We start from the raw sequence: 25,339 nt of genomic DNA, 5'->3' as shown, positions 1-25,339 counted from the left end.
ATGGCCGCACTGTTCAGTCAGATGCATCGTGATCTGCAACAAATACCAGAAAAGGATGCTTTCTCACTCACTTTGACATTGTAATGATTGATGGTGCCAGAAAGGGTGCCCATAGAGTTTAATTCTGACTGTTTGCAGCTACCACTAGAGGGCGCATACTGACTATGGATTTGTTATTACATTCAATGGAAGTGGTGTGTGTGAAGGAAAGCAGAGGATTTGCAGTTCTAGCAGACGTTGCAACAGTAGCAGTTCAATAAAAATATTTTCATAAAATAGATGAGTTAATCTAAAAAAAAATGGTCATGTACATGAGCCCTTACATTTTCTGCACCAAAATCCATTAATATAACTGCCTATTCTTGTCCGCAAAACGTGGAGAAGAATAGGACAGGTTATATTTTTTTGCGGACTACAGAACGGATGCGGACAGCACACTGAGTGCTGTCCGCATCTTTTGCGGCCCCATTGAAGTGAATGGGTCCGCATCCGAGCTGCCTAAACTGCGCCTCGGATGCGGATCAAAACAACGGCTGTGTGCATGAGGCCTAAGGCCTCTTTCACATCAGTTTTTGATGCACTTTTCAAGTGAAAAAAAACTTAAGTACAACTTAGATCTTCTAGCCACCATCAGTGAAAAACACATTGCATCTGTATTGCGTTGAATTGCCCTCCGTTTTTCATGCAAGCCCCATACGTTTCTGTGGTGTCAAGCCTGCTTGAAAAAACGAACATCATAGAAAATGCTGCAATTTCTTTTTCTTCTTCCCTGAACGCAGAGATGATTAGTGAAAAACGTGCACATACCCATTGAAATGAATGGGACAGAATTCAGTCCGGATGCTGTCCATTCACAACACACATCGCATCAGGATGGAAAACTCGCTTGTGTGAAAGAGGCTTTATAGAGAGTGTAATTCTGTGGTTAAGATGGTTAAAGGGAACCTGTCATCAACTTTGCGCTGACCTCGCTGAGGACAATATAAAATAGTGACAGAAATGCTGATTTCAGCGGTGTGTCACTCATGAGCTAAAAGTGGTTGCTGAGAACCAGCATCATAATCATTGCAGCCCAGGCCTTGAAAAAAAGAGTCAAATCCACCTGAGAAGAGTCCTGGTTATTATAATCTCCTGCTCTCTCGCCCATCTGCTGATGATTGGCAGTTCTCTCCTAGAGAGAAAGGGAGAAAACTAGGTAGAAGACAATCATCAGCAGGTGGGCAGGAGAGCAGGGATTCATGAATAACCAGGACTCTTCTCAGGTGGCCGGGACTCTTTTCCAGGCCCAGTCTGCAATGATTGTAATGTTGGTTCTCGGCAACCACTTACTTATAAATGACAGACAGCTGAAATCAACTCACCTGCCGTTAGTATGGGCAGCAGAAAGGTGATGAGAGGTTCCCTTTAAACATACTCCAAAGTAATCTTTCCAGTCGTTAAGCTTCATCATTGAGATCAATGGGAGCGTAAAGAGGACCTGTCACCACTCCTGACATGCCTGTTTTAATAGTTTCATGCATTCCCCATGTAATTACAATTCTGGAGCATCTATTCTTATGTCTGTATGTTGTCCCATTCCTTTGTTATTTCTACTAGAAGTTATGAATTAATTGCTAGCAGTCTGCAGTAAGGGTACAGAGGGGTGGTGACCAGTTAGGGGGTGTGTGCACAGTCTAAAAATGGCAGCACTGATTGGACAGAGTGAATCTGTGCAGGTACACACCCCCAACTGGTCACCACTCACTGTACCCTTACTGCAGACTGCTAGCAATTCATTCATAACTTCTAGTAGAAATAATAAAGGAATGGAACAACATAGAGACATAAGAATAGATGCTCCAGAATTGTTATGTCATAGGGAATGCATGTAGCTATTAAAACAGACATGTCAGTTTTGCTGTATGTTACATTCGCACAAATCCCATCCATGGTGTGAGTCAACTTTTATTTTTTATTTTACAGCTAATAGCTTATTGTTCCCGAAAGTTTTTGCGTAAAAGCAACACTTTTTTTTTTTTAAACTAATAATCTTAGGGTACTTTTACACTAGCGTTTTTTTTTTCCGGTATTGAGTTCCGTCCTAGGGGCTCAATACCAGAAAAAAAGTGATCGCTTTTATCCTAATGCATTCTGAATGGAGATCAATCCGTTCAGTATGCATTAGGATGTCTTCAGTTCAGTCACTGTACGTTTTTTGGATGGAGAAAATACCGCAGCACGCTTCTGGAAAATCAGAACTTTAAAAACGTGAAAAATATAAATACCTGATCCGTTTTTCCAGATGACAACCGGAGAGACGGATCCGGTATTGCAATACATTTGTGAGACGGATCCACATCAGTCTACAAATGGTGTCTGTTTGCATACAGATTGCCGTGGAAGGCACATGGAGGTGCTCTACCCATCTTTTACGGCCCCATAGAGATGAATGGGTTTATATCTGATCAACAAAAAGTGCGGATCGGATTAGATTTTGAGCTCTATGTCAAGTAGACACAAGATGGAGCTGTTGCAGTTAATTTATCAAATATCGGATTATTCTCCTGTTCTCACTTAGTTGACTGGGTAATGCGCAGAACTTTTGGTAGATTAATAGATACATGGTAATATAGAACATTTATAAAGTTTGTTGATGTCTACCTGTTGGTCATTTTTAGCCTTCAATGTTTGAATGCTGCTCGTATTTTGATGCCTAAATTATTATTCTTAGGGCTCATGCACACGGCTGTTTGCTCTCTAAGACATACATGAGCGGGCTATATGTCCCGGAGCGGCATACATCGTGCGCACGGGATGGCACAGCATCATAGGTTACAATGATGCTGTACGCATCGGGCGACCCGCGGGGCTATTGTCCCGCACTCATAAGATCATACAAGTGCAGGACAATAGCACCGCGGGCGGCCCGATGAGCACAGCATCATAGAAACCTATGATGCTGTGTGCTCCCGAGCGCACGATGTATGCCGCTCCGGTACTGTATGTCTTGGAGGGCATACAATCGCGCGCATGAGCCCTTAAAAACACCCTATAATATAAATGATCCAATCTCTGGCCTGACATGTCTCAGATCCTGGTAGTAGAAGTGCATTGGTTTCCAGGAAGTGAAGGAACATACCTGTTCTAGACCTTACCAGAGAAGCAGTTCTGATGGGGGTGAGCCGTGCTAATGGTGGATTTGTAGTTGTCACAATAAAGTTTCCCTTGGAGGTCAGGTAACCTGTAGAAAAAGCTTTTCAAGCATTTCTTTTGATTTAAGCTTTCTAGGCTTCTCCTTCTCTGTGGGGTCTTGGAAAGATCACTCTTGAAGATGAGAACAACTCTGTCACTTGGAGCTTTTCAAGTACGTGGAGAATGACCTTACAGCTGCGGGACAACATGACATCCTTCTTTCTAAACCTCCATTATCACACACATCTGAAGGACTGTCTGCTTCCAGGGACTGACTGATCACTTGTCTGTGCTCTGGACTTACTATTAGAGATGTAGTAAAGGACTCACATAAAATGCGCACATAGTAACTAAGACTGGAATAGCTTTCATCTTGTAATACGATCTCTTTAACGGAAGACAAGGCACAAAAAATAACCGCCTCCGATCCTGGGTTACGTTGGTAAAGCTGTCTGTAGAAGACCGATTATAGAACATCTCAATCATACGTGGTTTCCGTATCTGCAGCGATTACCTAAGCCATCCCCTGTGTGGTCTGTTGGCAGTGATTTAGGTGCTGAGCAGAGATTGCTGGAAGGAGACGGCCTTTCCCGCAGCTCTGGCAGATGCTTCACATACAAGGAATATTTCACAGTCTTGTAACAGCCATTGCTTCGTCTTTGAGTGCATTACTGCTGCATTGGCAGTACGTGGCAGGGGCAGGTATGCGGGTGAATATTAGCAGCTGGGTTTAGTCCAGGTCTGCTTCTTGGATTCACATGCCAGTTGACGTTGAGACATGCTGTCTGAAGGCGAGCTGCCAAGAACCTACTAGCTTCAGGTGCTGCATTTCACAAGCGGACATGTATGCAGTCCTGTAAGAGTGGGGCGCGTATGATAACGCTGTATTATGTCTTGTCTGCTTATGGCATAGCAAATGATAGACTTTGTCCAGAATAATGGCTTTATGTGATTTATATATAATGTTGGGGGTCATTTACAAAGACCGTTTTTTTTTTTTTTTACTCCGGTGATTGCTTCCCCTCAGTGCTGCCAGAGGATTCGGCTAATTTATGATGAGGCGTGCATCTCGTCATTAATTAGGTGCACTTTGAGTGAAAAACTTCTCCAGCCCTTGACTTGGAGTAATTGTCATTCCACTTAGGCCTTATTCACATATACGTGGATTTTCACGGAGCACGGTCCGCGAAAGCCCCGTCCTGCTGAGTGCACAAGCATACAGCGGCATTGGTTGCTATGACGCCGTGCGCTTCGTGCTTCCGCCGCTGTACAGTAATACACCCGTATGAATGAGGCCTTATAGCAGTTTCCAGGAGTAAAAAATGAGTAAATGTGTCTGGCCCGATGCACTGGACCGATCCACGTCCCCATCACTCCCTCACCACTTCAAAGTGGCGAGCATGGCGTAAAAACACCCATGCAAAAAAATCCTAGTAGGTGACAGTGTTTCATACCAGGTTTTACCGAATCTCATCCACATACCGGGCAACATTTGTGTGCAAAAATTGACCTGTGGAACAGGTTTTTAAATCGGATGAGTCAATTTTTGTCACAGATTTTCTGCATTGAATTAAAATTGAGGAGTCTAAATCTGCAACCAAAGCAATTGGCAACTGACCTGCACCATTTGGTCATTTCCACCTTTTTTGCTGTAGACATTACCAGTTTACGTGGATACCCTAATGACTTGTTCAGATTGTAGATTTTTCCTTAGGACACTCTTCACACAGAATAGCCCTCGCTTATCTGATCTGGATTGGCAATTGTACAACCTGCAGATACGGATTTAGCCTCATTCACTGGTGCTAATCCACATGTGGTCTCCCACAGCGGTTTCCATGTGAAGGATTGCCACGTCAATTCCTTTTTTTTTTGGAAGATGAAAAAAAAGATGGAGATGCCTCAGTGGTTAACTGAAAAGCTGATGAAAAAATTGAGAGACGCCTGACGAAGATGCCAGAGTAGCCTCAAGAGCTTGCAATTTTGTCGTCAGTTTTTTAGTTAGCCATTAAAAGATATCGACCACTTTTTGATCTTCTATTTACTGGCTAACACAGTACAAATATATATATATATATATATATATATATATATATATATATATATATATGCACAGATTTCACATTGAAGTCATTGGCGCACGTCTTGTTTGTGGATTTCACATTTTATGTGCTCCAAAAAATTCCCTTTTTCGTACAAAGTGGCAGAAGTGTAGAAGCTAACCATACGGTTCTTGGATTGGGAGCTGTTGGTTTGCAGTGGAAGATACTGCTACTTGTATCCAGCGACAGTACTGCTTTTATTCTTTCTGCACATTTTTTTGTTCGGTCTTTATATGAGGTTTTCTCGGATGCACTTTTTTCAGCATTTGGTCGCCGTGTTAGGGTCTTTTGGACGCACACATCAATAGAGCACAGTACCAGAGATCTCCACACAGGGGCAGTATAAGAGAAGAACATTTGTGCTACTCTTCAGCAGCCCCAGATAAGACTAATGCAAGATTATGCACTTTACAAAATATGGCCACTAGAGGGCACCAGTATATTTAACAAGATACTAGACAGCATTTGTTTACTTCATCTCCAATAAAGCTCTATGTAAAGATTTTTTTGGTTTTAGCGAAATTCTTCCCTGCAGATTTTGGATCCATTAATCTTTTTATTTTATTTTATCACGTGATGGGATAACTGTGCATTTGCTGCAGTCAGAACTTTAGCAGAAGCTGTGCTGTGAGTGCGATCAGCTCTGAAGGATGGTACATCCACATCCTAAGGAGATTTTGGAGAATGCCACCTCTCATCGAGTGTTTGCAGCGTGCAGAGCTGGTGCCCACGTAGGAGATTTGAAGAGAACGTTTGGACTTGGTTTGTCTGGTGTGTGCTAACAAGGCATGTGATGGTGGCTACTAGCTTCTACCAGCCTTTAGAGCCGGCTTGCCAGACAATTGCAACCTGCTTGAGCATTACTAGTCATTGTACTTCATAGCGGATTTAACCCCTACACCATTCACACCCCTAAAGAAAGAAACCCATGTATTGCTGAGTCAGAGATACTTGGGAGATGTGACATTTGCAGCTAGCATTGTCTCTGGCATTACCCATGTTTTTTATCTATTAGAATAACTTAGTCTATGGGCAATTTTTGGAGACAATTTTTTTTTTGTTTACTATTGCTTCCTAAACCATTTTCCAATTTTCAAGCTTCTGTTCTGCAGCCTTCAGTTTTTACTGCCCTGCAAACTGTTCTTTCTGCTTTTCACTGAAATCCGTCAGAGAGCAGCTCTGATGGCTCCATCTGGAGCCCGTATCTTTTCACTCTTGACAGCTCACAAACGTCTTTTAATGCAGCATCATTGAGAATGAACATTCCTACGAATTTTCATTCCTGATAACCTGTCTGTCTAAAAGGTGACGCAGGTCGCCCAATGAGTGAGCGAAACGTTGATTCATTGGGTGAAATGATTGTTCATGCAGACAGGGCTGTGGAGTCGGTAGATAAATGTTCCGACTCCGACTCCTCAGTTTTATGTACTTCCGACTCTGACTCCCCGACTCCTCTATTAATATGCGTATTATACATTCCTTGAGGGAAAGAAACGCAACCTACCACAGGACTACTGGCTGGGAAGCCAACAGTCTACTGTATTGCACAGTTTAAGCAAAAGACAAACACTGCTGCTGAAGATAGGGCAGTGGGAGGATCCAGGAAGGGGCATTTATTCTAAAACATGATTTCCCTAGTAGAATCCCATAGTCATATTTAAAGTTTAAGCTAACAATCGGAGTTTACAAGTTTTTATAGCCTTAGCTAAATGACAGCAGTTTTTCCAATGGTTTACAGCTTCAGTCTTGAGCTATTGGCCCTCCATTCCCTTCACTTATACAAGTGTCTCTCTCTAGTCCTGCAAAAAACATATTTATTTAATCCCTTATCAGTGAGAGGCGAGGTTACACATGGACGCTGCGTTCCCTGTAAAAGCAGAACACAACACAATGGAAAGTATAAGTATTGCAGCTCCTAATTGTGCGTTGCGTGTCATATAGTGAAGCACATGAAAAGCATGAAACATAGAAACATAGAATGTGTCGGCAGATAAGAACCATTTGGCCCATCTAGTCTGCCCAATATATTTGGCCCATCTAGTCTGCCCAAGTCTGCTTCTTCACGGTCACTCAACGTGTTCGTTTTGTGGTTACGTGAGGCACTGCATGCATTGGTCTTTATTCTTAAAGTAGAGAAGTCATTAATTATAACTTTTTGTGAATTGGGACATTTAAATTTTTTTTTTAAATTCCAATCTAAATTTAGTAGGAGTCGGAGTCTGAGTCGGTGCATTGTTTGCCGACTCCGACTCCAGGTACCCAAAATTTCCCCCGACTCCGACTCCTCGACTCCGACTCCACAGCCCTGCATGCAGACACCTTAGTCATCATTTCTGGGCTGCAGACTGTGCTGTATGAACAGCGATCTATTGCCCAGAAACTATGAATATGTATGAGGACAAGCAATGGCAGAAGGAATGCTTCTTTCCCTACAGTTGTATGCCTATTGCTCAGAGTAAATGCACCTTAAAGGGGTTATCCTCAGGATAGGTCATCATTATCAGATCGGGGGAGGGGGTTCCAAGTCCCGGCACCCCCACATATCAGCTCTTTCAGGGAGCCACCGTGTTCCCCGGAGCTCTGGTGAGCGCAGTCTGCTCCTGGCAGCTTTCCAAGCACAGCGCTGTACATAGGCTATGCTTGGTATTACAGCTGTACCTAGGCCATGTGACCATTGTACGGTGTTGTCACATGGGCTAGGAAGAGGCCACAACGCTCACCTTTTCTAACCGCTGATCGTCAGGGGTGCCGGGTGTCGGACCCCCACCAATCTGTTATTGATGACCTCTCCTGAGGATAGGTCATCAATATATATCATTGGATAACCCCTTTAAGCTGTAGTTTTGTTCGTTTGATAAGAATTTAGCTTAAATGAACGTTTAAGCTGTTAGGAAAGCACAGATAAGGGCTACAATTCCTGCCAGAGCAGGTCTCTAATTGATTTTAATGGATTTCTGTGAAGGGAAGGACGAACAGTCTGCAGAGCAGGGAAAACTGAAGGCTGTAAAAGGTTTTAGTATATAGACCAATTGGAACAATGAAAAACACATACCCCCAAAGGTGTTCAAAAAGAGGTATTCAGATTTATAGAAATTTATCCCCAATCCACAGAGTAGGTGATCACTATCAGATAGGTGGGGTTCCTACTGCTGGGAATGGATGGAAAAGTACGCCGCCACTCCATTCATTTTTACGGGAGCACTGGAGATAGAGTACAGTGCTCGACTGTCTCTGGTGCTCCCATAGAAATGAATGACCAGCCTATTTCAGCGGGGCTCCACCGGGTAGGGGGCCCCTGTTCTTGTAGCTTCAGTAGTGCCCAAGCATCCCAGTCAGCATTGGTTGCTGAACATCCTCTTTTCTTGTGTAATGTCATTTCATTTTTCCTCTGGGTTTCTCTTGTTCCCAATTCTTCAGAGCTCTGATCTGTAACTAAACAGCGTCTGCCGCACTCGTGGTAATTCGGCTCATTATGTTCCCTGAGCCGTATATTGAGAATGGAAACAAGAGCACTTGATAGATATTTCTGCCTGGGTAAAATCATGGGTAATAACAGGATATCATTTAGTGTTTTGTGTGGCAAGGTGACATTGAAGGGATGGAGCTGATGTAGACGTTAAAGTACAGCACCCATTTTTATTAGCTTGGAGTTTTAAAGGGGTTTTGTGGGACTGTAATATCATTAGTAGGATCTCACACTGATCAGCTGCGCTCCAGAACAGGCAAGGGAAAACCGCGCACTAGGTACATTGGGTGGTGGTACTGCAGCATTGTTCCAATTCGCTTAGAGGTGATGCGTCATCAGAAAATGACCTATTGTTTAAATTATGTTTTTTGGTTATTTTGTTTTGTTTCCTTGTTGCTATCTATTTGAAAAAATACCTAAAATCGTGCAGTTTTCACACTGGCCACTAGGCCTAATATGTTGAAGCTTCCTGCTCTGTATAGATAACTTTTCAGTAGCCATTGCATTATCACAGGCAGGATTCCAATGAAAGATATCACTTTTGTATAGATAGCACAGGACCCACACGGTCACATTAGGTGATATTACAGCTTATCTTCTTACCCCTGACCTCTGCACAGGTCACAGAGCATGCCTAGAAAACGGTCCCCTAGAAATCATTGAGGTCCCTCCCTGTCCATTGTGGCGGCTGTCAAGGAACAGGAAGTCTTGACGTAGTTTAGGCCTAGTGGCCAGTGTGAAAATTGCATCATTTTAGGATTACTTTTTAAGTATAATGAAAAAAAACACACAAAAAAATGTGAGGGCGTAGCTTTCTTTCAGGGGATCATCCTCACAGGTACGGCTTCAGGACACCAGGTTTCAGGTCCAAACAGTTCATTTATTGTGATACACCAGCACAAGCAAAATGACAAAAATAATAAACACTCGCCCGTCCAGGCTCTAACTAAACATAATATTCCTGACTCACCTAAGTCCCTGTTCACACCCTTTGAACACATGCGGCTTTCTGAGCCAATGTCCCACAGCCTCCTGGCTGTACAGAGCACAGTACGCCCACTGTCTCCAGTCCAGTGTCTCAGCCCTCCTGGCTTGGACCACACAGAGCCTCCAGGCCTCTGTCCACAGGTAACACACTCCCCCTTTCTAACACCCTGGGAGGTGCTTTATGCCAGCCGGATTACTTCCAGCTGGTCTCACCTGTGGTGGAATAGGGGTGTGGACCGCACTATCCACCCCTTCCTTGCCTCTACCCTGTGTGAGACCTGTCACTGTCTCACAAAATATTTAACATAAAATCTTGGTTTAAACCATAGGTTATTTTGTGATGACACATTCCCATTACCTAGTGTTTGACAATTTCATGATGCGATCAGTTTGGATCATTAGCGCTAAAGTAGGGCCGGGACTTGCTGCTCTAAACAGGTGAAGAATGTGACCCTATTTTGAGTCTGTGAAATTGACCAAGTGTTATTATATTCATCATTCATTCCTTCCTTCACTCCTTTAGTTTTTTAGCTGGTTGGCAGAAGGCAACCCTTGCCAGTCAGATCTTTATACGGGTGACAGTGGACCTCTCCACCATTTATGGTGCTAGCGGATAATCATAGATGAAGGCGTTCTTCTTTGTGGCTTTATAGTACTCTTTCTCTGGCACACTTCAATGTATGCTACTTTGGCATGTCATTTGGTTTTCTCTGATATCTAGGCACCTAGGTTTGTGTTTTTTGCCTTGATGTACAGACCAGTGATTAACCCTTTGTGCCGTTCCAGTGCCCTTTTCTTCTGTCTCCCTTTTTAATGTTTTTTTTCCACCCAGTTTGGATTTTGCACACGTTTCCATTCATTTTAGGACCCCGGTTGCTGTCCTAAATCCCCTACTTTATTTTGTATTCCTCTCAATACTGTGCGTTTCACAGCGGTAGGGGTTAATAGAGTAGTGCTTTGTACCCACATCTGACTTTAAAGGCAGACTTGTGGCCAACCCCATAGAAGCATGCTTAGTCACAAAAGCTGATAATCTTTCTTCTGCCAGAGGGTCAGTAATTAGATATACGCTTCTCTAGACAGAAACTGCCCATGGGCCATGGATCAATTTACCTGTGCAGGGCTTATACAGTAGCGATGTACTTACTATGGTTTTTGTTTTTCTAGTTCAGTTTCTTTCCTTTTTTTTTTTGTACTTAAAAATGCTAGGAGCTAAAGTTTAGGGCAATGAGACATGTGAGCTGTGGTACATAAATTCTTTACATTCTGTCCATTGAGATCCCAGGTTTGGTCCGATATTGTCACACAGAATGTGTCTCACCAGGTATAAGGAACTCTGTTCTCGCTTTTTATTCTAAGCTTCATAACCCGCAAGTTATTAATGGACAGTATTCAGATTCTAGCACTATGTATCAGTGGGAAAAAAGAAGCGGCATGCCCTATCACGTCATGTAATCCGCTCTGAATCGCCCATTCAAATGAATGAGAAGTGGCAAAAAATGCAGCACAGTTGTCCTTGCGTTTCCCCCCCCCCCCCCCACCAAACCACAAGCAGAAATACAGACTTTCATTGAAGTCTTCAGGCCCCCAAAAATATGAGCTTCAAAACCGTGCAAAAAAACCCCCCCCAAAAAAACGTGGAGGAAATATGCCAAGAAACCCCTAAAATCAGAATGGATTCTGTTCGGATTATAAAAGCTTGTTTTCAAAATCCGTCATGTGAACGTACCCTTAGGGCTCATGCATATGTTGTTGTTTTGCGGTTCGTTTTTCACTGATCCGTATCTGAGGTTTTTTTCCCTCTGATTTAAGTCTTCTTCTGTTCCGTTATTTCACAAAACATATCAGTATGCGATCCGTTTTTTGCAGATCGGAAAAGGAAACAGTAACTTATTAATCACCAAACACATGAGCAATGTGGACTGGGCATAGCATTTCTACAATATGGATCCGCAAATTACGGATGTGTTCCCTATTTTTTGCGGACCCATTGACTTGAATTGGGCCTCAGACAATAATAGGACATGCACTACTTTTTTGTGGAATGGAAATACGGAAACGGAATGCACACGGAGTACCTTCCGTTGTTTTTGCGGACCCATTGAAGTGAATGGTTCCGCATACGGTCAGCAAAAAAAAGAGGAACGGAAGCGGAAAGAAAATACGTTTGTGTGCATGAGCCCTTAGACTCATTCAGATGCCAGAAACCAAGGCCTTTTAAATGGTGCTCATCACCAAGACTGATTCACTGTGCACAGGACCATTAGAGGCTATAGTGTTCCAATTTCTCCAGTCCTCCCTCCCAAGCCATATAGTCACTAGTATACAAGATCCATCACTACTGTTGTGTCATTGACCAGGCAAGTATTCTGTGCAGAAAGGCAGAGCACAGGTTCTATCTAGCATATTGCACTACCTATGGAATTATAGGGGTTATCCAGGAGTTAAATATCGATGACATATATCCTCAGTATAGGTTATCAGTATCTGATTGTTGGGAGTTCCTACACCGTTCGTATACCAAGCCCACGCCGTATGTTGTATAGTGGCTGTGTTTGGTATTACAGCTGAGACCCATTCACAGAGCTGCAGAATAAACATGTGACCAATGGATGTAACGTCGCAGGAAGAGGCTGCAGCGATCACCTGAACACAGCAGCCGCTTGCATCAGCTTATGGGTGAGGTTGCCAGGAGTTGAACCCCCTCTTCAATCTGATACTGCTGACTAATCCTGAGAAAAGGTCATCAGTATTTAAAGAGGACCTTTCACCGATTCTTACCCTATGAACTAACTATACAGACATGTACAGCGGCGCCCGGGGATCTCACTGCACTTACTATTATCCCCGGGCGCCGCTATGCCCTCCGGTATCTCCGCTCACTAAGTTATAGTAGGCGGAGATACCAGTCCCTAAGTTATGGTAGGCGGAGTCTGCCCTAGCGCTGGCCAATCGCAGCGCAGAGCTCACAGCCTGGGAGGTTATTTTCTCCCAGGCTGTGAGCTCTGCAATGCGATTGGCCAGCGCTAGGGCAGACTCCGCCTACCATAACTTAGGGAACGGAGATACCGGAGGGCATAGCAGGAGAACGGAGCGGCGCCCGGGGATAATAGTAAGTGCAGTGAGATCCCCAGGCGCCGCTCTACATGTCTGTATAGTTAGTTCATAGGGTAAGAATCGGTGAAAGGTCCTCTTTAACTGGAAAACCCCTCTAAAAAAGACAGAATTTAGAAACTTTTTAACAAGCCTTTACTTATTTGCAAAGCATTGGATCACATCATTGCACAGCGCAAACAGGATGAACATTTCTGTAACGTATGGGCTGCCTGCAAGAGTTTGGCGACTGCAGAGAAATGTTGGCGGCCTTATCCCTTTCTACCCAATGAAGGCTCATTTTTATCATTAGTGAAACAGACCTCACAGCTGTGCTCCCTGTTTCATCTCACTTCCCTTGCATTGGCTTCTATCACAGGACTCCTACTTTCGACTGTAGGCAGTTCTTGTGCCTTCCCAAGCTGCATCTTATGCCACGCACTGCTCCGTGCCAAGCTCTGACTTTGTCATAAGGTCTTCAGATGAGACAGCAGAGCGCAAGGTGCACCCTTAGACTGCACAGGCACAACGCAAGCAATCCAGCTCCTAAATTCTTACTAGAAGGCATTCTGTGTTTCATGATGCAGAATACAGTCCCTGTTGCCAAAGTAACTAATAAATCTGGCAAAAATCCTCGGCTTTCATTTCTATTTATAATCCCGCATTCTGTGCACTGGGGTTTTTTGACATGCAAGATTCTCCACTACAATTCCTGCTTACCCCATACCACCTTTACTGCTGCTGCGGTGGTTTGTCGCCCTCCACCTCGACACTTCTCAGGGAAGGGTATGAAGCATCAGTGTATATTCCCATGCATATAATATAGGTGGACTCGTATTGCTGCCTGCAGGGTGTGGTGTTTGGGCTCACACTGCGACTTTACAATCGGTCATCGAACACTTTTGAATGTTGGAAGTTGTCCATGCTGCAGAAAAAGATTTTCTAATAGCTTCAGAAATATCTCTGCAGTTATGTAATCCTGAGGGTTTTCTCCTGAGGGAGTAGAGTAAAAGAAGAAAAGCTGAGAAGGTTTGGATATGCCACAAACACCTGCTGGTGTGCAGGTCCCACCTCTGAGAACATCGCCTGTTGAGAGAATGGTGGTCACTGCACAGGCTCTTTCCATAACTCCCATAGACGTTAATAGAGGGAGCCACGTTCAACTATGGATGAGAGCCCAGAGATCGGACCTACACCTACTGGAGATCTTTATCCGTTTTTTTTTTTTACTCATCCTGTAGATAGACCACAGATGCCTCAGATCTCATGCACACAGAAATACCCTGAAGTGTCTACAGCCCATTTTATGGCGAGAGGCGCCCTGTTTTCATTAGTCAGTGGTGCTCCATGATAGATCATGATGCATAGGTTGGCCCACAATCCTGCCACACTGTTTCACATGGTGAAGGTGTGTTTCTTCTGATCCTCCTGGAACCATAACTACAGTGCACATTACTGTTCTAGGAGGTTGAGCAAATGCAGATTTAAAGAACTTTTAAGGTACATGGGAAACCGGCGCCTGTGGGCACACTATAATGGATGGCATTAGTAGCTGTCCGCCACAGGTCCCCGTGTAGAAGACCAAGATATCTTACATGCTAGAACTACGTGTCAGCCCCTATGGGCATGCTAACATGAATTCAATTTGTAGTTGCCACTCAAAGTAGAAGACCTAGATAACTCAGAAATTGCTGATTTCACAGTTTGGAGAAATTTTCAACATCCTTTTTCTTTCCTTTAAAATTTAAGAAAAAATTCAGGTAAATACAACTGAACGTATATGAGAGTATATGCCATCCATTTTCTACCCAGAAGTTACAGGAACTGTAAGGGTACCTGCACATGGTGGGTGCATATTTGTATGCAAGAAATAAAAAAAACGCACATATCATTTTACCACGGTCTTGTGTTTTCTTTTTTTTTTTCTTTTTTTTTTTGTGTGTGTATTTTCTGTTTGATATCCCCATTCAAGTCTATGGGGAAAACAACTCTACCGAAAGTTCAAGTCGCACAAACAACTGACATTTCTTGGAATTCTGTAAATGGTACTGTATTACACTGGGTTTTTCGCACAAAAATCTGCAGTGTGTGCGGTTTGCCTAAGGGGTCACACGAGGCTTGATGTTTACTTGGAGATGACGGCAGCTCTTTGCTGTGTAAAGGGTTGCAGGTACGTTTTCTGCTGGCGTTCTTGCACATTCCCATAGGGTTTCTCCTGGCTCTGGGCTCCGCACGCCCCTGTGTTTAGAGAGCCAGGTGTATGAGGAATGATTGTACACATGCCCACTCCTTTACCGTCCTCCTACCCATTGTCATCTAAGAAAAGGATTAATACCGCAATGTATGTTTATAAAAAGATGGAGCACTCCCACACTCCGGAGAGTCATAGCAACAGGCGGAATTATCCTGGAAGAAGAAGCCATGTGTCTGCTGCTTGTGTGGAAGACGCTTGGATATTTGCTGTAAATTTACATACGTGTCTACGTGGGGGTGTGCGTACAGTATAGTAAAATGTATATGTACACATACTGTATGCATTTATATAGTACATGTTATTTCTGAGCTGGCAGCATGTAAGGCTTTCCATACACATTAGGTAACTGGGTCCAGTCAGCCTACAACTATCCCTCTTGGCTTCCCCATACACGAGTGGCGTGAACCGGCCCCAGACTCCTCTGGTGGCGGCTTATCCCCCTTAAGAACAAAAGAATTGAACAAGTTGAAATCAAACATGCCCCATCTTTTTCTCCCCCGACATCTTCTTTGGGGGACTGTAGAGAGGCCCCCGTACACATTAGGTGTACAGCCAGCTTTAGTCTACCACATCACGTTTAGGCTTCATGCCCACAGCCATATCCGTATTTCAGTCCGCAAACAACTGATCTGCAAAATACACGTACTTTCTGCTCTTTTTCACTCCCATCAATAGAAAGGACTATTCTTGTCCACAGTACAGGACAGAATGAGACCTGTTCTATAATTTGGTGAATGGCCACATGGTAATAAATGGATCAGTGTGCATTTCTCATTGGCAACAGGGTGCAAGCCCGGATTCAGCTCTGCTACATCTGAATATCATTTTTTTTTTGCTGCACATTGAAGCGGACGTTGTTCAAATTGACTACAGTTATTTACAAAAAAATCTATGTAATAGATTGTTTGGTAGAAGCGAGCATGAAGGGGGGAGGGGGTTAATGGGAAAGTGTAATGCCACCCAGATTTAAAATCAATGTCTGTATGTATGTTTTTTCAGTAATTTTCAGCCCAGCAGTCATTTGATAGTGGTAGTTAAGACCTGGCGTATTATTTCATGTGTGGGCATATGTTTTTCAGTGGGCAGAAAGGTCGTTTTAAACTTGAAACTTTCTTCCCCCATCTCCTCTGTGCGCTAATTACATGTTCACTAATGAGCAGTGTGGCTCCATATCTCGCTTTACTTACTTTATGGAACTGACATTTGCTCGTGGCCTTTTTAGATGCTGCTATATGATGCTAGGCGCTGTGAGTCACTCATCAAATTCAGCCTCTGTATCTTCCCACTGTTTCATATTTGTTTCATACCATGGAGGAACTGGATACCGTATTCTTGTTGGTCAAATTCCTTGTTGTTGTTGATGCATCTGTTATATGTGGTTAATGGAAAGAAAGGGAATGCTGAAATGGGTCCTCGATGGGCTATGCCTATGGAAAAGTGGCCATTCCAGCATTGCATGCCGAGACCCTTCATTCCAGGCGCCTACCTTCTCTCCGCTATGTCTGAAGATGACTTTACACTGCCAGGTCACTCACTGACATTCTGACATCTCTAGTCTGACCTCACACCGTGTTTTCCAAGGCAGCCTGTTCTGTAACAGGGGTGCAGCACCTTGTCTGGTCCGAGGGCCACACTGTCATATCCGGAACCTAAATCTTATATGGGTATTACCATCTGAAATATCGAATGCATCTCAACAGTATATGTATAAGATGCCTGATAGATGTGGGACCTTCTTCTCAAACACCAACTTATTGGAGGTTTGGGTGTCCCCCCCCCCCTCCCCCCTCAGCAATTCAGAGATGAGGAGACCAGGTCAGCTGTCTCCATTGTAGAGTTCTTTCACAGCTTCCATAGACTACAGTGGAGAGATGGCCATCACATCTACTCCCTACTGAAGTCCAAACAAAGGAGGAGTTAATATAACCAGGGCTGGAAGTAAAATTATATAGGATATTTACATGTAGGCTGTTAATATGGGATTAAAAATGTTTTGATGGTAGTGATGCAGTTGAATATTTTTTAAAATATATTTTAAAAGGCTAGACCATTGTGTTTAGAAGCTCTCCTGAAGTCCGGTGGAATCATCTTCAGAGGTGCTCCAATCCTTCCCTTTGCTGTGACACAGTTGCACAGATATGATATGAGTGATGACTATCCATTTACTGTAGATTTCCCAACCAACTATCCAATGGGAATTTGTTCCAAGCCTCGACTACTCTTTTGGTGCAATAATATCTATTGACAATGGTTCCGTTCCCCCCCCCCCCCCCCCCCCCCCCCCCCCCAACAGCTAATTTCAGATTGTGCCCCCTTGTTCTTGTGTTTTAGTTTTTTTTAGTTTTTATTAAGGCACTTACCTCCTGAACCTTATTTATAGCCTTAATATATAAGGCCCCTTTCACACGGGCGAGTATTCCGCGCGGGTGCGATGCGTGAGTTGAATGCATTGCACTCGCACTGAATCCGGACCCATTCATTTCTATGGGGCTGTGATTTTCACGCATCACTTGTGCGTTGTGTGAAAATCACAGCATGCTCTATATTCTGCGTTTTTCACGCAACGCAGGCCCCATAGAAGTGAATGGGGCCGCGTGAAAATCGCAAGCATCCGCAAGCAAGTGCGGATGCGGTGCAATTTTCACGCATGTTATAAGGGAAAATAATACAATCTACAGAATACCTAACCCAAACCCGAACTTCTGTGAAGAAGTTCGGGTTTGGTTACCAAACATGCCGATTTTTCTCACGCGCGTGCAAAAACGCATTACAATGTTTTGCACTCGCGCAGAAAAATCGCGCATGTTCCCGCAACACCCGTGTGAAACCAGCCTAAAGGTTTTCCATCATGTCCCCCTTTCCCTTCTTTCCTCAAGGCTATGTAGATAATGTATCACCTGATATGTGTCATGCTTCAGACCTCCCACCATTTTCATAGCCCGTCTCTGTACCCGTTCCATTTTATCTATGTCTTTTTGTAGGTGGGGTCTCATTTGGGCTCTATACACCAGGATCACAATATCTCTTCCTACTGGTTATACATCTAGCTATACAGCCAAGCATCTGAATTGCTTTCCAAGCCACCAGACCACACTGTGCACTCATAGTGTCACCAATTGGATGGCTACCCTATAAGTCCATGTCTTGATTGTCTGGAACAATGACTTGGGATATAAGCCAAAATCAAGGTCTTTTCCATAAGAAAGACGTCTTTCTGCAGACAACTGTTCTGTGGTTTTTGCGCCTTGCCTGTGCAGAGCAGGGTACCTGCTGGGCTGTGTGAGAGGTCTTTGATGTGGGTCTGAGGGCATTGAAACAACACTCTAGAAAATTCACATTAACTAGGGAGCGCACAGACTTCTTACATGGTGACCTCCTTTTCATCTTTTTAGTTGCAGATCACCAATTCTTGGCCTTCCCTTATGTCGTTCAAGATGTCTGCACCGCATCTCATACTACCTGAAGTACACTGTGCATCTATTGTCCAAGACTCTTCCTACTGTACTTGTCCAGCCCTGCTCTTACTTGGCTAGCATCGCTCACTTGAGAAGTGCTAGCAAATCTGAAGGGAGCTGGAAATGTTTTGGGCTACCACATGCACAGCATGCATCCGGTGGTCTGAGAAGTGGTGCAGCCATCTTGGATGGCTGAAGAGGAGCCAGAGAATTGGTAGTTCTGCAGCTAAAAATATGAAAAGTAGGGCACCAGGTAAATATTCTGTTCGTTCCGCAGCTAATTATTTCTTTTTTTTTCCGTGCATCAAAGGGTCACTTCTTTAATTTTCCTTGTGGAGACTGCCAACTTGGTGTAGGGAGTCTTGTTGGCAGAACTAGTAATATACGACTCTTTCCAAGTAAACTATATAAAACTGAAGCAAACTACAGTATATTTGTACAGAAGTGTATGAACTGGAGTGGGGTTTTAGAGAGAGGTTTTTTTTTGCCCAGTCATGTTCATTTTAGGATGTGTCATTCAGCATTAAGTGATGGGACTTGTTATGGCAGGAACATGTTTTTCTTTTAAATCCTTGACTTCTGCTCAGAAGCGTGTGGCAGCGGAAGTATTACAAGTAGCCGCATACAGCACTCTACCAGAATGAGTCCCGAGGACTCCTAATACTTTTCCTTTAAAGTAATGGAGGTTAAGTAGTTTGTGACCTGCTCACTCTGAGATGGAAGATGTCTGGTGTCACCGGCATCAGTAGGACTTCAGATCCAGTTAACACACAAATACTTCTCCTCCATGATTTTTACCATACTCGTGTGTGATTGTGAAGACTTGAAGAACATTTCCTCCAAAATAATGTAAAAATGAGCAGTAAGTTCAAAACAGCCAACAGAGTCATTATTACTTTCTGCAAAAGTGACCTCAATTTGGTTTGAGAAGTTTCTGTGGGTCTCAGGTTGCTCCCCAAACTTCTGTAGTTTCTTTCAGGTTTTCTCCAATACTCCAAAAAGATACTAATCAGTTAAATTGACTTTCTAAGAAAGGGTTTCTAGGCAAATTAGACTGTGAGCCATATTAGGGACAGACATGAGCAACCACTCAGGCTGGCCATATAGATGGCAATCATTGGAACAGCTATTCCCTCTGAAGCCTTCCCCCTCCCAATCACATACATCTGTTCTTAAAGGCCGGCCTTTTTACATTTCGACATGTCTGATCCTTATGTTATCACTAGAGATAAGCCGCCACCAGAAGAGTCTGCTAGCATTTTATTCCCGTCCTACTATTAAAGGGAGTCTGTCAGAAGTTTTGCCCATACAGAATTGCTGAGGAGGCTAGGTATGGGCTGAAAAGAGCAGGAGAAGCATATCTTTTGCAGAGCTTTTATTATCTGTAGTGTGCCAGGCTCTTCTCCTGCAAGGCCATGACAGAGCTTCAATAGGATGTGCATTTAGCATTGAGCTGCTTCACAGCCCGTCCCCTCTGCTCTGAGTGACAGCTGGAGCATCCAACCAGCGACTACTACAGCCGTCATTGCATCCCAGTGCAGAGAGCACTTCACCGTGAAGCTCTGCCTCCAGGGCACTTGCAGGAGCAGAATCTTGCAGAATAAAACTTCATGTTCTTACTACTGAAACTTAAATCTCTGCAAAAAGGTTTATCCTGCTCTCCCAGCCCCAGCTATTGCAGTCAGCAGTTCTACATGGTTGGTCAAAACTTCTGACAGACTCCCTTTAACAGTAAGAGGGAAATAACTTAGATTGTGAGATGTGTTGAAGACGGCTTGATGCTAATGTCTGTAAAGTGCTGCAGAATATAGTATCGCTATATAAGTGCATAAAGTAAATAAATAAGCCTCTAACATATAATTCTGGTAGTGGCATATCTTCCTTGAGATCGAAAGGTCCAGATATATTGAAAAATAAAAAGCCCAGCCTTTCCTTCCCCCAACTGTTTAAAATTTATGAGTAGCAAATCTGACCAGTTAAGAGTCCGGTCACACGTTTCGGTTTCCCAGTGCAGTTTTGGGGGCCAATACCAGAGCTGAGTTTAAAGGAGTTGTCCGGTTCAGAGCTGAACCCGGACATATTCCCATTTTCACCCAGGCAGCCCCCCTGACTTAAGCATCGGAGCAGTTCATGCTCCGATGCTCTCCTTTGCCCTGCTCTAAATCGCTCAGGGCAAAGGCATTTTCAGGAGTTCCGGTGACAAACCGGGCTCTCCATGGGGCTGCCAGAAAACACGGTGACGTCACTGGCACTGATGGGCGGGCTTTAGCGCTGCCCTAGCCAGTAAAACGGCTAGGACAGCACTAAAGCACGTCCATCAGAACTGGTGACGTCACCGAACACACTGCTGGGTGGAAGAAGCCTCCGCCCGGCAGTGTGTTATTGTAAACAAAAGAGCCCGTGCCCTATGCGATCTAGGGATCTAGGCAAGGGAGCTCATCGGAGCATGAGATGCTCCGATGCTTACATCAGGGGGGCTGCCTGAGTGAAAATATGGGTATGTCCGGGTTCAGCTCTGAACCCGGACAACCACTTTAAGAGAAATCATATATGTCCTTTATACTGTCTCTCTTTTTATGATCCTCTCCTGATTTTGACGTCCAAAACTACATCAGGAAATCGGGCTAAAACAAATGCAAAATGTGCATTACTGAGCATAACGGATGCTTAAAATACAGGATTTGTTGTTTTTTTTTTGTTTTTTTTCTGTTGTTCTGACGGATCAGAAGGCGGAAGACTAAACGGTGATGTGAACCCGGCCTAAGTTTTTCTTTAGTTTGCTTCAGTGTTTTCTGCAAATCTGTCTGTCTCAACCCAGACACAACCCAATCTGCACTCATTCACCATGAATGAGTGGAGCATCGGAGCTTTTTACGCCTCCCTGCGATACATTGCGCAGGTCAAGGGCTGTTTGTTTACTTTTGGACACTGCTAGACGGAGACTTACGCCCAGCAGTGATCCCGGTGACATCACCGACTCTGATGGGCAGCGCTAAAAACCACCCATTAGTGCTAGTGATGTTACCGGGCTCACTGCTAAGCAGAAGTCTCCGTCTAGCTTACCCATGTCACCGGATCTCAAAAAAATTCTCCTGCGCAGGGCGAGGGCGTGAAAAGCTCCTATGCTCCACTCATTCATGGTAAATAAGTGCAGTGTCTGGGTTTAAGTCTGAACTCGGACAACCCCTTTTTAAGTTCTTGCGTTTTCTTCTGCATGGATGGAATCAGTTTTTGATGTGTTTTTCACACGCTTGAAGAAAAACTGCCTTCTGTTTTTTCACGCAGCCCATTCACTTCTACGGAACCAAAGCTGCGTGACCAACACAGAATATAGAAGGTGCTGGCTTATTTTTTTTATATATTATTTTTTTTATTTTTCCCTTTTCTTTTTTTCTTTCCTGACCACAGAAATGATGTATGAAAAAACAATCCTCATGTGTACAGATATATAAGGGATCAGTCCGGATGGTGTCTTACAACATCCAGATGGAAAATTTACTTCTGCAAAAGAGGCCTTAGCCGCTTTTCCGGCATGCGGAGTACAGATCCATAGAAAATACACTCACCTAAAGAATTATTAAGAACACCATACTAATACGGTGTCGGACCCCCTTTTGCCTTCAGAACTGCCTTAATTCTACGTGGCATTGATTCAACAAGGTGCTGATAGCATTCTTTAGAAATGTTGGCCCATATTGATAGGATAGCATCTTGCAGTTGATGGAGATTTGACGGATGCACATCCAGGGCACGAAGCTCCCGTTCCACCACATCCCAAAGATGCTCTATTGGGTTGAGATCTGGTAACTGTGGGGGCCATTTTAGTACAGTGAACTCATTGTCATGTTCAAGAAACCAATTTGAAATGATTCGAGCTTTGTGACATGGTGCATTATCCTGCTGGAAGTAGCCATCAGAGGATAGATACATGTTCTCATTCTGTTTACGCCAAATTCGGACTCTACCATTTGAATGTCTCAACAGAAATCGAGACTCATCAGACCAGGCAACAGTCTTCAACAGTCCAATTTTGGTGAGCTCGTGCAAACTGTAGCCTCTTTTTCCTATTTGTAGTGGAGATGAGTGGTACCCGGTGGGGTCTTCTGCTGTTGTAGCCCATCCGCCTCAAGGTTGTGCGTGTTGTGGCTTCACAAATGCTTTGCTGCATACCTCGGTTGTAACGAGTGGTTATTTCAGTCAACGTTGCTCTTCTATCAGCTTGAATCAGTCGGCCCATTCTCCTCTGACCTCTACCATCCACAAGGCATTTTTGCCCACAGGACTGCCGCATACTGGATGTTTTTCTCTTTTCACACCATTCTTTGTAAACCCTAGAAATGGTTGTGCGTGAAAATCCCAGTAACTGAGCAGATTGTGAAATACTCAGACCGGGCCCGTCTGGCACCAACAACCATGCCACGCTCAAAATTGCTTAAATCACCTTTCTTTCCCATTCTGACATTCAGTTTGGAGTTCAGGAGATTGTCTTGACCAGGACCACACCCCTAAAATGCATTGAAGCAACTGCCAGGTGATTGGTTGACTAGATAATTGCATTAATGAGAAATAGAACAGGTGTTCCTAATAATTCTTTAGGTGAGTGTATATAGGATCCATATACCCTGTGCTTTCATTAAAGCTTTCATCCTCTAGGCCGAACTTGAAATGCTCTCCAGCAGGATGCATTTTTCTATACAGAGTGCCACTATAGAGCAACAGACATCTTCCCGACATGAGGCTTAGAGCCTTGTTCACATATTGCTGATATAGTCAGTATCTTGCATCAGTATTAGGCCTCCTGCACACGAACGTGGCCGTGCTGTGGCCCGCAAATTACGAGTCGCAGTGCACGAACAACGACCGCAGGGCAGCCGCAGCGGATTGCGGACCCATTCACTTAAATGGGTCCACGATCCGCCCATTCCGCAAAAAGATAGGACATGTTCGTTCTTTTTGCGGAACGGAAGTACGGGACGAAATCCCACGGAAGCACTCCGTAGTGCTTCCGTAGGGTTCCGTTCCGTACCATTCTGCATCTCCGGATTTGCGGACCCATTGAAGTGAATGGATCTGCATCCGTGATGTGGAATGCCCACAGAATGATGCCCGTGTATTGCGGATCCACAAATGTGGTCCGCAATACGGCAACGGCCAGCACGGGCATTAGGCTACATGCACACGACCGTATGTGTTTTGCAGTCCGTAAATTGCGGATCCGCAAAAAAAATAAAACAAACAGATGGCATGTTTTATTTTTTTTGCGGGGCTACGGAACGGACATACTGATGCGGACAGCACATGGTGTGTTGTCCGCATTTTTTGTGGACCCATTCATTTCAAGGTTTCTTCTCCAATGATAACGTAGTGTTTAGGATGCAGTCCTGGTTTTCGCTTTTAAATATTTCCCACCTCTGCCTGGTGTGAATTAGGGATCGACCGATTATCGTAGTTACCGATATTATTGGCCGATATTCATGATTTTCAAAGTTATCGGTATCTGCATCTAACCTTGCCGATAATGCGTCCAGCGCGCTATCACAGAAAATGACCGTACTGCTGTCAGTACGCTCATGTTCCATCAGCAGCACAGGGGAGAAGGAGTCACTCTCTCCCTCCCCCTGTGCTGCGCTGCCAATGAGGAGAGGCAGGAGGAGGAGGGGCGGGCGCACTGCGCCACCAATGACAATTAACGTCTAATACAAATACAGGAGGCGGTGCCCAGCCTATATGACAGAAAGCTGCGATCAGCGGCAGTTAACTCCTCAGGCGCCGAGACACCCTCCTCCTGTATTAAACGTTAATTATCATTGGTGGCTCAGTGCGTCTCCCCCCCAAGTATTAAAATCATTGGTGGCCAGTGCGCCAATCCCATCCCAGTATTAGTCTACTTTAACACTCGCGTTTTAGCTTTCCGTTTGTGAGATCTGTTCAGGGCTCACACAAGCGGTCCAAAACGGATCAGTTTGCATTCTAATGCATTCTGAATGGAAAAGGATCCGCTCAGAATGCATCAGTTTGGCTCCATTCCATCTGACACCATGGGGACGGATCCATTTTCTCTGGCACAATAGAAGACTGATCCGTCCTCCATTGACTTTGAATAGTGTTCATGACAGATACATCTTGGCTAATACAAGATAATACAAACGGATGCAGACGGTTGCAGTATCTGAATGGATCCATCCATGACAGATCCGCACAAAACGTGAGTGTTAAAGTAGCCAAAAAATCATTGGTGGCAATGGCCACAGGGTCCCCTCCTCTTCATTGTTGGCAGTGGCAGCTTCTGATCGGAGCCCCAGCAGTGTAATCCTGGGGCTCTGATCAGTTACCATGGCAGCCAGGATGCTACTGAAGCCCTGGCTGCCATGGTAACCTCCCTGCTGCTGTGTGCACAGAGCATAGGGAGAGTGTGAGATCCTATTTACCCTAATAGAGCTCTATTAGGGTGAATAGGACAAGGGATTAAGTTATTTGAAAAAATAAAATAAAAAAAGTTTAGAAAACCCCACCAAAATATAAAGTATAGATCACCCCCCTTTCCCAATAGATAATTAAACATATCACATATTGCCACGTCCGAAAAGTCCAAACTACACTGCTCAAAAAAATAAAGGGAACACAAAAATAACACATCCTAGATCTGAATTAATTAAATATTCCTCTGAAATACTTTGTTCTTTACATAGTTGAATGTGCTGACAACAAAATCACACAAAAATAAAAAAATGGAAATCAAATTTTTCGACCCATGGAGGTCTGGATTTGGAGTCACACTCAAAATTAAAGTGGAAAAACACACTACAGGCTG

At 44.1% G+C, this 25,339-nt stretch overlaps 1 protein-coding gene and 1 long non-coding RNA gene across 5 annotated transcripts in view; both read left to right on the top strand.

Moving 5' to 3' along the window:
• The window catches only part of FBXW7 (F-box and WD repeat domain containing 7), a 194,262-nt gene that overhangs the window by 99,057 nt on the left and 69,866 nt on the right, over nt 1-25,339 (top strand). The gene's annotated exons all lie outside the window — the stretch shown is intronic.
• Nucleotides 5,153-24,539, top strand: LOC120990044. Its single transcript, XR_005776361.1, has 4 exons — nt 5,153-5,163; nt 6,666-6,671; nt 23,466-23,474; nt 24,406-24,539. It is a non-coding gene; the product is annotated as an uncharacterized LOC120990044 (long non-coding RNA).

Source organism: Bufo bufo, chromosome 2 (assembly GCF_905171765.1).
Source record: "Bufo bufo chromosome 2, aBufBuf1.1, whole genome shotgun sequence".
NCBI lineage: Eukaryota > Metazoa > Chordata > Amphibia > Anura > Bufonidae > Bufo > Bufo bufo.
Note: the sequence above shows the minus strand (reverse complement) of the source record. Positions and strands in the feature narration are given on the sequence as shown.